Here is an 11,968-nt window from a genome sequence, read left to right on the forward strand (position 1 = left end):
ACGGGTTAACCTAGTTTATTCAGATGTTTTTTTAATTTTTCTTTATTAGTTTTATTTTTCCTGTATGTTCTTTTCTCTTTGCTTTTTTCCTTTCTAATTAATCTTTTTTGAATTTATTTCATTAATAATAAATCTTTTTCTATTTAGTTATTACACTTTCATGACACGAATTGCAGGTTTGACAGGTTAACCTGATTTGACGGGTTAACCTGGTTGATTCAGATTTTTTTTTGTTTTTCCTCGTCTTTTTTTTATTTAGTTTCTTAATATTAAAATTTTTCTATTTAATTATCAGACCTTCATGACATAGATTTCAGATGTGACGTAACACCCAGTTTATTCAGATTTTTTTTATTTTTCTTCGTTAGTTTTTCTTCCTGTATGTTTTTTTTTCCTTGCCTCCTTTTTAATTAATCTTTTTTTTTTAATTTATTTCATTAATAATAAATCTTTTTTCTATTTAGTTATTACACTTTCATGACACGAATTCTAGGTTTGACACGTTAACCCGGTTGACTCGGATTTTTTTTCTTTTTCCTCATTAGTTTTGTTCTTCTGATTTCATCTTTTAATATTGTATGCAGTCCACAGTGCCTTTAGTTTTTTTTTCTTTTTTTTATGCCTTTCACTGTAGACTGCACAGTGCCTTTATCATAAAACACTTTTTCTTTGATATGATATTTGTATGTAACTTAAATTATTTGACCGACATGTTCTTGAGGTAAGAACATGTTTATGATGCCTTATACATGATCCTTGTACATGTTTATGATGCCTTATACATGATGATCCTTCTACATGTTTATGATGCCTTAACAAGTTACTAATGATCAGGTGATTAAGTAAGGAAGAAAGTCGTTATGACGGGGGGGCTTTTATGATTATCGATGCTCAAAGTTGAAGTTTATGAACATAATTATGTAGAACAAATCACATTGAGGTAAGAAATCTCATGAATGTGCAGTTTCCATCACAGACTAAAATGAGAAAACAGAGCTAGAGACTAATTTCACAACTAATCTGAAATAACAAAAACAAAATTTGGAAGCCCTAATATCCTTTGCTAAATCTGAGATGTTACATGGTTCTTAATTGTAGGGGCAGGAACTAAATGATGCTAACTCATTGGCTGAAGTCATAACACTAACTCTAAAGTGTGCTTTGAGTTGTTTCTAGAAACTTGATTTTAATTTTGCACTATAAAAATATTTTTTTGACTAGCTGTTCTTCCAGGTGTTTCTGACAGGATGGATAGACTCAATGGCTGAAGTCACAACACAACTCTGAACTGTGAATATGCTTTATTGTTTCTTTATGTGATAAATGACTAGTCTAAGCTTCAGTTTTTTGTTCTTGCCTTTTAATGTATTATTAAACTATTATGGCTTGTAATCAATGTTTTAAATTAATTTATTCTGCCTGATTTTCCAGCCGTTATCCTTGCTGAAATCCTAGAAGATGATGTTTTGGTCTTCCCCCACATGTTCAGTACTTATTGAGATAGGTCATGTTTACATGGTTCCACTTAAGCATTCATCTTTTCAAAAGTAACATGCTCTGTTTTATTGGAACTTATAGGTATAAGAGGAGTTTGAAAGAGTTGCATAAAATGCTTCATTGGTGCAATGAGCATTTCAACAGTTCAGCCATGTAAACAAGGAGGCACTAGATCAACATGTAAATCTCACTAGGAAACAGGAGGAACTTCAGACACGGCAAGCTGAACTTGAGGCAAGTGACAAGGTACCACGGTACTGGATTTTAATGGTTAAATGTCTTCTGTTGTACTTATTGTTTTTAATGTGAGATTATGATTTATGTATCTTTACTTCAACGACAAACATAAGCCATAAAAAAATAGACTGAGCTTGAGCCTGATGTGAAAGACGTGCTAGAGAGAATTTCAGAACATATCCAAGCCAAGGTATCAAACTGTAGCAAAGAGAAAAATGCTAATTATTTTTTGGGGATAAAAAATGTTGAATGCTTTTATTTAACATGTGCTTTGCTTCCAGGATGATGCTATGATTTAACGTGTGCTATGCTAAAATGTAAGGTATCTCCTCAACTAAACTTTTCCACATATTACTACCTAAGGTATCTCCTCACTTTAGGTTTTTGTCCTCTACTATCAATAAACTAATTTATTCAGCTAACATGGTCGGTAATAATAAAACACAGTCTAGTAGATGGAGAATTTGCAAATAAGTAATTAAAACATCATTATTTAAGAATTATTTGTGTATTTTGTTACTTAAATTAATATGTTAGGGGATTTTATACCTTCTTTGATTTGACCTAGTGGAGGATTTGGGGGACCTGAATAGACACACATAGTCGAGTGAAATTTGATTTTTTGCAATTTGTACAGGTTTCCTTACTCTTGTGGATATGAACTCTTCTACTTTCGTTGTAGATTCAAGGAAGCTTTTGTGGATTTCTAAGTTTTCTTTCCTTCACTTGTTGTTGGGTGATTTTTCGTTTTAGTCCAAGGAACCGGAACCATCTTGTTATGAGAAATAATTGATTTTTCTTTTCCACATTAACTGGGCACTTCGATGATAAGTTTTTTACCTTTTCCAGATGTTGTACTGGCTACAAATGTTCGGGATTTATTCAAGGTCTATAGCAGTAATTAGTAGATGCCCACCATTATACTAAAAACAAGACCCCTTTGAAAATTTCTAGTTTTATGATGAGCTGTCTTCAAGGTTTATGTGTAAATGTATGGATTAATTGAAATTAGATAAGTATGTTTTGTTACTTGGTATGAGTATGCAATTGAACTTCTTAATTCTGTTGTTGCAAGTCCTCATGCTTCTCTTGCCATTTCCTTTATATTCTGATTTTTTGATGTTAAAGAAGTCATCTACTTCAGGAAGAAAATTATAGGCTGAATGCAGACTTCAAAGAGCGAAATGCCTACGTTGAGAGCTGCAGAGCTGAAATCGTTATTTTCTAGTCTCATGAAGGATTCAATAGTCATAAAGCATAGAGAAACAAGCTACAGGAAGCATGTATCTTTTTCTCTTTCTATTTTGGTCAGGCTTATTGAAAGGGCATAGTTTGACCAGACTTTTCTGCTTCTGTAGATCATGGTGAAAAAGGAAAGTGAACTTATTGTTGAATTTGATAAGCTAAGACCACAAGTGTTCTTATTCCTCTGCCGTTGGGTCCTATTTATAGGAAAAATCTCTTGTAGATGTCACTAATCAAATAGTGAGCTTAAAGCCACTGTGACCACGAAACAAGGTGAGGCGGGCACAGAGCTCATTGATCACTTGACACCATAGGAAAAACATGAACTATCCCAGCTGAACTAAGAAATAAAAGATCTTAAAGAGGAGCTTATTAAATTTAGAACAGATCGCATCGAGGTAAGATATCTCAACCTTGTTGAGAAGCAACTGTACTTATCCTTAACAGGTATTTGTTCTGTTTCACATGAAGCTTTTGTGGCCTTCCAAGCTACTTCCATATTTATGATCTGCTTTCTGATAGGCCTCTTGCTTGCTGTCATGCATGCCTATATGCTAATGGGTGTATGGTAATACATTGCCCCAAAAGTTTCTGTATATTTATGGCTAACTGAGGTGGGTGACTTTTTGGAAGAAAATAGTTTATTATCGTTTATTATTGCCACCTGTTGCACTAGAGGTGATAGACTGATGTTGCACTGATGTGTCTTGGCCTCAAACCCTAGAAAAATAATATTACTTGTCACTGAAAAATGAGTAAATAAAAAGAAACGAATTATTCCTCATGCTTTTACAATGTCTATCTGCTATTTGTGATTTATTAAGATACATTTTGAGTATTAACATTAGTTTTTGTTACTATGAAGGCAAAGGTGATGGTACAAATGCAGAATCTGGAGCACAAGAAGAAGATTTTCTCATCCAGGATGAGATTTCTAAATCTCGTCTAGTGAGCGTCTAGCGTGTAAGTCATTCTTTATGGAGATGCTGCATTTTGCAAGTATTGCAAAAGTTGCAAGTGCTCCATTATACATGCGTCCCTTGTTATTGAATTGTTGATTATCTGTAGGAGGAAGAGACAATTTTGCATGAGAGAGACGGCTATGAACTGGAAGAGGGACGTCTTATACGTGAATTGAAAAGGATACGAGATGAGGATGATTCAAGTTTTAATAATTTTCAGATTTTAAATCATCAATATGCCCTTTTAAACCTTCTTGGGCAAGGAGGATTTAGTGAGGTTTACAAGGTCCGAACTTCGGCAAGTAGTTTCAATTGATAATAGAAAGTAGTTTCATTTGATAATAGAAACACTAACCTTTGCTTGTTTGATGAAAATTCTTATATACCATGACAAGAGTATAGATCATTCTGTTGCCAATATTGGCAATTGTAAAAGCACATCCTTTTGCAGTGATTTGAAGTGAGAAATTTCCGGCAGGCTTATGATTTGGTCGAGCATAGGTATGTTGCATGTAAGCTACATGGTTTGAATATCTATGAGATTGAGGTAGTTTCTCAATGTCACCGTTTTAAGTTTGCATTCTAATGATTGTTGTTATTCAATAGGAAGGTGCAGGGCATCATGTTTTATCTGTTTTTGTTGAGATTGTGTTGATAATTCCGACAATCACATCCCGGTAATACTTCATAACCTACTTCTTTTTCTTTTCTGAGGTATGGAGTGTAAATAATGGTCCACATCTTATTACGAAAGGAGAAGGATCCTGAATTTTATATTCGTTTTTTTCTTCTAACATATAAGCTTATCTTTATCTTTACAAAGTTTCTCCCACAATGCTCCAGAATTTCTTTTGAATTAGTTATTCTATCATGAGGCATAATTTTATTTTAGTTCAGAAAGTCAAACTTTGGCCACCATTGATTGGGATAACAATCTAGGATTCTGCCACTATCCTTCCATCCATGCATGAAATTGGAAACATTGTAATGCTTTATGGAAGAACTAGGGGGGAAACAGAGAAGTGCTCTATATTTGCCGCCATACAAATTTTTTTTTCTATTTTCTTCATCCCTCCGGACCCTTAGAAGATGAAAGGAAACCTGATTACTCTTTGCTTATTCGAAAGTGCTCAATCTAAGTGTTGTTCTTTTTGAATATTTTTACCACATTGATCAACCAATTTGGTTAATTTTTTATTAGGTTCTTGTCTTCAATTACTACCTCTTGGAATCTTCAACTTTATCGATCTCGGCGAGTTGCTTGAACTTAACTGCTATCATGCCTATTCCTCACTCTTCTGGCTTCCTAAATGGGTTGGGTTGGAAGTCTCTATTTCAGTTGTTTATTGTCCACATCAACCAACCAGGACCATCTTCACTGTTGATGGCCACCTCAAATAGCAAGTTGCTGGCATGGCTATTTTTTTATAGTAAATGGATGGCTATATTGTTGCGTGTGAGAGTCATGAGAGAATTCATTAAGAGTAAAAATTTGATTGGTGGTTCCATGTTGCTATGTTATTTTAACATGACTGCAAAATGCTTTATACAATGTCCCCTGGATCCATGTTAACTTTTTCCTCATAAAGATATTGTTGCATATGGTGTGCGTTCGACTGTCGTTTTCTTCTTGTCCTCTCATTTGTTAAGCATGTTTTCACCTTTCAACAGGTTGATAAGGAGGAATTGCATCTTTGTAGAACAATTGCTTCTTCGTAGAAAAGAATCTATGTTCTTTATGCACTCTATTTCTCATTGCCTTTTGATTGGTGCTTCTTTGTTGCTATTTTATTTTAACTGCAAATTGCTTTATACAATGTCCTTGGATCCATGTTACCTTTCCTTATAAGAGAAATTGTTACATATGGTGTGCATTCATTTGGTGTTTTCTTCGTGCCCTCTCACTTGTTAGGCATATGCTTTCACAACTGGTTGATTAGGAGGAATTGCATCTCCATAGAACAATTGGTTTGAAAAAGGATGAGTATTTTTTGGATGGAAAGCACATCACGTTCATCTATGTTCTTTATGCACTCTATTTCTCACTACCTTTTCCTTTGTTTCTGGAAGATCAATGATTGAAAGTAATAATTTTAGGAAAACTGAAGTTATGAATTTATTGGAAAGTGGTGGGTTCTCTTGCTCCAATCTATACTATGTAGAGTAGTAAGGAAAGGTTTGATTCTTTGAACCTTTTGTTATTGCTTAATTTTCCCAAAAATTATGTATATTATTTTCCTAGTGATTTTAAAATTTCTTTTGTTTCCCGTTACAATGATAGCATCATTGACAGTGATGAAAGACTTTGAGTGTCTTGATTTATTGAAAGATGTTAGTGGCACTCAAGTGTATGAAGAGAGATGCCATGAAAGAATATTTGATTTCTTGAACCTTTTGTTAGTGCTTAATTTTGCTAAAAATTATGTATATTCTTTTCCTATTGATTTTTAAATTTCGTGTTTCTTGTGACACTTAATAGATAGCATCATTGACATTGTTGACAGACTCCGAGTGTCTTGAATGTGGGATGCCATGAAAGTTTGAAAATTATTTCGGAAACATGCAAGGAAGGGATAGTTGAGGTGGGTTTTCTTCTGTTGATGGTTTTTCAGGTTGTATAATTTTATTTTCTCTGTTAAACAGGGATCAATAGAAAACAAATAATTCAAGTAGTTCAGTACTTGGATGAGAGGCTGAAGGACCGGTATGAAGAGAAAAGGGAGCTGAGAAAATATCAGCAGCTTGACAAGCAGTGAAAATCTCTAGAATATACTATTTATGATAAGGAACTCCAATGAGCTCAACATATATTATTGGAGGTCAGTAGTTGTTAGATGTTTGGACATGCATAATGTTTCATGTAGTGATTTTATGAATCTCACAAAATATGCACCAAATTGTTAGTTGAAGCATCGAAGGACAGGCATGCTGGTGACAATAAGGTTTCTTCCACTAGTTGTTGTTCCTTGTCCTTTATGTGTGTATTTATTACAAGATAATTTTGGAGTTTTAAAAAACGAACTGAAAGGTGAGCTTAATTCTTACATTAAAAATAAAATGTTTGACAGTTATGTTATTCTTTATCAGGTTCTTGTTTCTAGACTAGTTTTGGAAACAGTTGGATTTATAATCAGCACCGCAATCCAGGAATTAAACATTAAATTGACAATCTTGAGGGTAGAATGTTGTGAAGTGTGAATGGCTAGTTGCCATACAATGAGTGCTGCATAAAGATTTAGGTCTAGTATTTCTCATTCGTATTCATTGTTGGAGACTTTTACTTTAGCCCCTCATGGCTTGCTTGGAAATGGCAGTGTGGTTTAGCATCGACTACTAGGAAGACTTGTGCTTGTGCTGTGATTTTTTTGATGCTGTGTTTTTTCTTTTCCTTCAAGATTTCTCTAGACTGTTTATCGTTGGAATGACATGCTTTTCTTCTTTAAAAATAATGTTACAAAATGGAAATCCTTGGCCATAGTTATATCAAGTGGTGTGTTAGATTGTCTTGACATTCAATTTCAAGACTCTATCCAAGATCTAAATTGTATTGTTTCATTTTTTTCTCTTGAGGCAAGGTAGTGCCCTTATATCTTTATTTGTCTCCTTCCAGGTGAAGGAGGCTCGAAGCAAGGTCTCTGAGAAATTGGCTAAGATGCATGATGAGGTGTTGAATGCCCATGAGGAATCTAAGGACTTGGAGAAGGTGCTCAAAGATCTTACAAAAGAAGTTCAAGCATTGAACATAGAGAAAGAGGTAGCAGAGAAACGAGAAACAGGAAGCGATAAAAAAAGCAGAAAGAGCTTGAGCTTGATATGAAAGACCTGCAAGAGTCCCTAGAGTGTATTTTCTTTCCTTATCTTGATGGTTCTGTGTATGCCAAAATAGCAATTTATATGGTAGAAGGATTTTTGGTTTGTGCAGGATCTTTCTTTCATAAATAATTTTGGCAACTTGCAGTATAATGGAGCGTGAAAAGCAGCTTAGCATCCTTTATCAAAAAACAAGGTCGGGCAACCCATTTTCCAGCAAAGCTACTCGTGAACAAAGGCTGCAAAAGCAAAATGGTGATTTACAATGTCTTTTTTCTTCAAATTTGGCTCAGGCAAGAGTTCAAATTAGTCTATTATGATACTTTAACATCAATGCAGATGTATGCTAGTGTTGTCAGAATCTTCCAATAGGTGGCACTTTCTTATCTTATGCTCATCATTTAATTTGGAAAGGACTAGGCCCTCATATCTGATAATTCCCTGATCAAAACACAATGTTAAGGGTTTTCTTTTTTATTTTCTTTTTTGAATTGTTTAGGTAGTTTTAGTAAATTGGACTTAACAGGAGCTATATCTAAAGAAATGATTAACCTCTCTGGCATATTATTTGTTCAATTTCTTCATTTTGTTTCCATTCCTTGGATTGCAGGCAACTTGTGTTTTTTTGCCTTTTCTTTTCTTTATAGTTATGCAAATTTCAAGAGGTTACTCCTTATTGAATACTATAGGGGTGTGCCTTAGAATAGGATGTTACTCTTTAGTATATTTAGGTGTGAAAAGGACAATGTCAACACACTTCTTGAATGCTATAGGGGTTTAGCTTAGAATAAGCTAAAATGTAAGGCATCTCCTCAAGTAAAAGTTTCTACATGTTACTACCTAATTTATGATTTCAGCTGAAAATTCCTCTCACAATAAACTAATTAATACAGCTGACATTGCAGATAATAATAAAACATGGTCTATAGAACACAATTATTTAAGAATTATTTGGGCATCTTATTTCCTGCTTTGGTTTGGCCTAGTGTAGGATTTGAGGGACCTGTATAGGCACCCATTTTTTCAAGTCTTAATGCTAGATGCTTGTTGAGTGAAATTTGAGTTTTTGCAATTTTGCATGTTTCCTTACTCTTGTGGATAACAACACTTCTACTTTCTTGTAGATTCAGGGAAGCTACTTGTGGATTTCTTGGTTTTTTTCTTTCCTTAATTTGTTGTTGGGTGATTGTTTTCAATTTCACATGTTTCCTTGCTCCTGCGGATATCAACACTTCTACTTTCCTTGTCGATGTAAGGAAGCTTCTTGTGGATTTCTACGTTTATTTTGTTCTTCACTCGTTGTTGGTGATTTTTCATTTTTTTTTCCTTCAATCCTTTGGTAAGCTTGCGTTGCCGTCTTTTGTTTTGATCTACATGATTTTAATCAGCATTTCAATTTTATATGCTTTTTCATCTTTTCAGAATGTTGGCACAGTTATTTTTATCAATAGTGTTGCACAGCATACACATGTTTGCCCTTTATGCCCATGTTTTGTGTTAACACATGCTCCTGCCTGTTATATTTTCCTAGATCTTTTCCGTGCTTTCCTAGGCTGCTAATAAGGCTGTTACATGTTTTGCTGGCAATGATAGTTTGTTTTTAGACTTTTGACGTCTTTTTATACTGTGACTGTGCGATGCTCTTATTAGCATTTCTTTAATGGGTGTTGGTAAGGATTATGAACATTAGTTTTATCAATAGTGATGCACATCATTCACATATTTCCCTTTATGCCCATGTGTTGTGTTAACAAATGCTGCTGCCAATAAGGCTGTTACGTGTTTTGCTAGCAATGATAGTTTGTTTTTAAATTTTGATGTCTCTCTACATACTATGACTGTGTGATACCCTTATTAGCGTTTCTGTAATAGATGCTGGTAAGGATTAGGAGCATTATTCAATCAGGATAAAATTGTTGCTGCTGCAACTTGACTACACCTACTGGAGAAAGCAGTTGAGAATATGATTGATTTGGTGACTGCCTTTATTTTTAACATTCTGTTCATGTAATGACTGTTTTGCTACTTAAATATGCATGGTGGATTGAATGGGTTCCCTATCTGCCTTATCAGATGAATTAACAATAAACTAAAACAACTCAGTTTTTTACTGTGCAAGTCCATAGTGAAACATTGAGCAGTCTTCTTCTTTTTCTTTCTTTTTTTTTGTTTTTTTTTTTTTTTTTTTTGTTTTTTTCGTTTTCTATGCCTTTATGGTTTTTTTTTTTTGCTTTTTTCTGTGTTTTTTTCTTTTAATGAAATTTTTTTGTTTAATTTAGTTTGTTAATGTTAATTTTTTTATTTAGTTATCAGATTTTCATGACACGGATCCCGGGTTTGACGGGTTAACCTGGTTTGACGAGTTAACTCGAAATTTTTTTTTTTACTTTTTTTTCTTTTAATTAATAATATATACTAAAAATGTTCAGTGTTTCACTGTGCAGTCCACAGTGAAACACTAAGCTGTTTTTTTTTTTGTTTTTTTTCTGTGTTTTTTTTCTTTTAATGAATTTTTTTTGTTTAATTTAGTTTGTTAATGTTATTTTTTTTATTTAGTTTCTTAATATTAAATTTTTTCTATTTAATTATCAGACTTTCATGACATAGATTTCAAGTTTGACGGGTTAACACAGTTTATTCAGATTTTTTTTATTTTTCTTTGTTAGTTTTTTTCTTCCTGTATGTTTGTTTTTTCTTTGCTTTTTCCTTTTTAATTAATCTTTTTTTTTAATTTATTTCATTAATAATAAATCTTTTTTCTATTTAGTTATTACACTTTAAGGACACGAATTGTAGGTTTGACACGTTAACTCGGTTGATTCGGATTTTTTTTTCTTTTTTCTCATTAGTTTTGTTCTTCTGATTTCATCTTTTAATATTGTATGCAGTCCACAGTGAAAAGGCTGAAGCCTTTAGTTTTTTTTTTTGCTTTTTTTTATGTCTTTCACTGTACACTGCATAGTGCAGCCCACGGTGAAAAGGCTGATGCCTTCTTTTTTTTCTTTTTAATTAATTTTTTTTTTAGTTTGTTGATATTAAATTTTTTTCTATTTATTTATCAGACTTTCATGACCCGAATTTCAGGTTTCTCGTGTTAACCCAGTTAATTTAGATTTTTTTTCTCTTTCTTCATTAGTTTTTTTCTTCTAATAAGTTTTTTTTCTTTTATTGTTTCTTTTTATTTAATATTTTTTAATTTAATTTAGTTTATCAATATTAAAATTTTTCCTATTTAGTTATCGACCAATGCTTTTATTTTTTCTTTTTTTTTGTTTTTTTGCTGTTTTTATGCCTTTAACTGTGGAGTGCATACTGGAGTCTACAGTGAAAAGGTTGATGCCTTTTTGTTTGTTTTATTTCCTTTTTATTTATTTTTTTTCATTTAGTTTAGTTTGTTAATGTTCAATTTTTTTCTATTTAGTTATCAAACTTTCATGACATGGATCCCGGGTTTGACGAGTTACCCCGGTTAATTTTTTGTTCACCCGTCAAATTTTTTTTCCTATTTAGTTATCAAACTTTCACGATACGAATCCAAAGGTTTGACGGGTTAACCTGGTTTGAAGAACCATCCTGTTAATTCAGATTTTTTTTTCTTTTTTTTCATTAACTTTTTTCTTCATTTTGGTTTTTTTTCTTTGTTTTTTTTAATTAATCTATTGGGTCTGGTGTTGCACTCAGACCCACTTCAACTTGGGTCATGCAAGTTTAATGTTATTATTAATATTATAAATATTTATCTTGGGTCAGGCGTTGCAGCCACGCCCAAGACTCTTGGGTATACCTTTGCAAAAAGACCTAATACTTTTAGATCTTAATTTTTTTTGATATTTTTTATGCAAAAACCATTGACCCGTGGCATCGCGCGGGTCATGTAACTAGTTAATTTCTATAAGAGATGCCTTTATGATGGATGATTTTAGAAGCACAATTGTGTTGTTTCATTTACAGTTTCATTGAGTCACTTTCTACATGCAACCATTGATTTATTTGATTTTTATCTTGAGAGAATATATGACCTGAGTGCATTTGAGTAGTTAAGGCCAAATGATGAGTTTGGGATCGGCTGGTGAGTGCACTTGCCATTCGTACCGTTCCAACACTGTTTACCTGTAGTAACCTCATTCAGCTCTTCTGTTTCTATTCCACATAGCTCAGTTTGTTACAACACTTTTAGTCACTTATGTACTCGGATAGCAACCATGATTATTGATCTG

The 11,968-nt window shown here is 33.2% G+C and overlaps 1 long non-coding RNA gene across 2 annotated transcripts; it reads left to right on the forward strand.

Moving 5' to 3' along the window:
• Positions 1-686: 686 nt before the first annotated feature.
• Positions 687-9,048, forward strand: LOC133671296 (uncharacterized). 2 transcript variants are annotated; one of them, XR_009834268.1, is made up of 8 exons: positions 687-1,924; positions 2,016-3,017; positions 3,093-3,942; positions 4,048-4,442; positions 4,548-4,618; positions 6,039-6,760; positions 7,552-7,782; positions 7,900-9,048. It is a non-coding gene; the product is annotated as an uncharacterized LOC133671296 (long non-coding RNA). The 2 variants fall into 2 exon arrangements; XR_009834267.1 differs by having other exon boundaries at positions 694-1,924; positions 2,016-3,942; positions 6,585-6,760.
• Positions 9,049-11,968: the final 2,920 nt, after the last annotated feature.

This window comes from Populus nigra, chromosome 13 (genome assembly GCF_951802175.1).
Source record: "Populus nigra chromosome 13, ddPopNigr1.1, whole genome shotgun sequence".
In the NCBI taxonomy this organism is placed as follows: domain Eukaryota; kingdom Viridiplantae; phylum Streptophyta; class Magnoliopsida; order Malpighiales; family Salicaceae; genus Populus; species Populus nigra.